Below are 3070 nucleotides of genomic sequence, written 5' to 3' on the forward strand. Positions count from 1 at the left end.
CGCAGCCAGGACAGCTGACCTCAACTGGCCAGAGGGATGTTCCAGACCATGTGGTGTCATGCTCAGGCTGATAAAGTGGGGAGAAGAAAAAGGAAAGGGAGGGTTCAGGGTGATGGTCTTTATCTTCCCAAGTCACCATTACATGTAATGGAGCCCTGCTGTCCTGGAGATGGCTGAACACCTGCCTGGCAATGGGAAGTGAGGAATTAATTCCTTGCTTTGCTTTGCTTGTGTGCATGGCTTTTGCTTTACCTATTAAACTGTCTTTATCTCAAACCACAAGTTTTTGCATTTTTCTCATCTCTCTGGAAGTGAGTCAGTGAGCAGCTGCATGGTGCTTAATTGCTGGCTGGGGTTAAACCATGGCAGATGAATAAAGCAGAGAAAAAGTCCTTCATAGTGTCCTGGGCTGAATAAAAATCTATGCTGTGTACATTTCAAGACTAAGTTTACAGGCTCTCAAAAGGAAGGAGCTGAGTGGAGAGACAGCTATAGTGTCTGGGCAGAAGCTGGGGACAGTGTGAAGTCTGGTAAAGCAAGAGTACAATATGAATGGCGTTAACACCAGACTTGTTCTCTGCTGCTTGCGTGTTGGTACCGACTTGGGTCAGCTTCTGTTCAGGTACAGAACCACTTCTCAATCAAACAGCTTTGACTTAGCAAGTTTACACAATATGGTTTTTCTTCCACAAATTTCTTTTTTACTATCTAGATCACAATGAACCCAGTCTGCTGCTGGACACTGGGGAGTTACCAACCAGTCTTCATTCTGTGGGAATTTGAAATCCCTCTTCACCAAAACAGGTTGGCAAAGCACAAAAAAGTCATCAGTGGACTCCTCCCAGGATTCCCATTCACTTTCCGTACTCAGTTTTTTAGCAATTCTTTCCAGATCTGGAGTTGTGTTTTATTCTGGTTTTCACTTTGCACATTTTGTTTTGTGACCTCTTGCATTTCCATTCCTATGTGACTTTTGTTCGTCATTCCTGCAGGCCTTCTGCTGGGACATCAGTGAAACCTCAGTGAGTACAGAGTTTCCCATTCAATGAGTTCCGGATTGGGCTGCCAGGAGTTGGGGGAAATTTGAAATATAGAAAAATAATAATAGTATTATTATGCACATCAGTCACTGAGAACTTGATCTAGTAAAAGAAGTCCCTCCCTACAACACAAGGGTGTAGGATGATGACCAAGGATCAAGGCAAGGGCTGTAGCTTACTGTCTATGGCCTACACTGGGTACTTTCTGTGTCATCTTTGTGCATGGAGATATGTATCACTGCCATCAAGAGAGAATGATCTGATTGAAGGAGGAGTTCTCGTGGAGATAGGATGGTCCTGCTATGGCTCTGAGGTTATATATTGTCATATTACTCATATATTTTATGAGGTTATATATTGTCATATTACTTAACTCTCCACCTAGACCATGCCATACATAAGAGGAAGAGTGGGATAAGACTGTGTTATATATAAGGAAGGTAGAAATTTCACCTACTTAGGAGGAAGACCCTAAAAAAACCCTTGGAAACCATCAATGGGCTGCTCTCCTCTCCCTCCTCCCAGGCGGGGAGGCCTTCTTGCTAAGCTTCTGCACACAATTGTTGTTGTTGTTGTTGTTGTTATTATTATTATTATTATCATCATCATCATCCAGGTCAACCCAATATTATTGTTCTTGTTGGAGCTCTACCACAGCTTGTGCATTTAGCAATGGCTATTTCAAATCTGTATTTCTGTTGCTTCAATAAACTGCCCTATTTGTGAATCTGTGCTCACAAAAGTTCCTATTGAACACTACCAGGCTTACAGTGCTGAATTTGCAATAATCAGAAATTATCAGCCACTCTGATCTGAGGACTAGCTAGAATGCAAGGGTGTTGATTTTCTGCCAAATTTTTAATGCAGCACAGGGGCTAATCTATATGATCTTGAATGTCCCTTCCAGTGCAAACAATTCTATGGGTCTTAAATTACAGTTTAATTCATCAAACTAGTCTCACAGACCAGATGATATTTGATATATAATTTAGAATCAGCTGAGAGGGAAGAAGAGAGGGAACTCAGCTCCAAAATTGCTTCACTTTATTTGTTGTATTTCTGTCATGAGTTAAAAAAAATAATGCTAAGGAGAAGCACGTATCTATTATTTAAAAAAAAACCCCACACCTTTTCCCAATGGTTCTAACATTTTGCAAAGGAGAGAGACAGCAAGAGACAGAGAATATTATATGTTGCCACAGATTCTTGGGCAGAAGAAGCTCAGTGTGGGGCAGGGTTATAGTATGAGGCTCTAACTTAATGTAATTCCATTTAAAACCAAAACAAAACAACAAAACAAAAGAAACAAAAATTCAGCTTTACAGAGCTGGACAACTTATGACAAACTGCATAGGTATGTGATTTGGTGAAACCCAGGATTTTCTGATAACCTCATGGCAGGCATCTCCAAGCGGTAATAACTTCCAGGGGAGACCTGTGATACAGTTAGTGTCCCTGAAGTCTGGCCGAGCAGATTGAACAACTGGATTTTCATGGCAGAGTGCGTTCAGGCAGCCCTACAGCAGGCAGTGCTAAACTACCCTGTTTGTAACATCCTGTGCATTTGAGAGTGGAAAAGCCAGCTGGAAATGTTATACCAAGTGCATCCTTACCAGGGCAGGACATATTCACCTTACTGTCAAAACCTCCTGGGAATGACAGAGGACGTGACTATGGAGTGCCCAGTTTCTCATGGTAACCTGGTCTTCCGCGGCAGTCCAGTCATGGTCCCTGAAATTCCCCCTCTTAAAGGAGCAAACTGGCCTTAGGAGAGAAAACACCATGAACTTGGCTGTGGCATTCCCATTGTACCCCAGAAGTAAAGTACCTCCACCGCCCAATCTAGAATACTAAGTTCCTTGTGGAACAGGGCCTTTGTTACTGGTTTGAAACTTTAGGATGTCTCATTTGGAGTCTAGATATTTGTCTTGCCCCATTTGGGTTTCTTTTGGGCCTGTGCTGAAAAGACTGTGCATGAATGACATGGCAGACCACATTTTATTCATTTGTCAGTGAGGAGCCACTGGAAC

This window comes from Empidonax traillii, unplaced genomic scaffold, assembly GCF_003031625.1.
Source record: "Empidonax traillii isolate 1590-97213 ecotype Southwest subspecies unplaced genomic scaffold, ASM303162v1 scaffold2394:size44664, whole genome shotgun sequence".
NCBI classification, from domain to species: domain Eukaryota; kingdom Metazoa; phylum Chordata; class Aves; order Passeriformes; family Tyrannidae; genus Empidonax; species Empidonax traillii.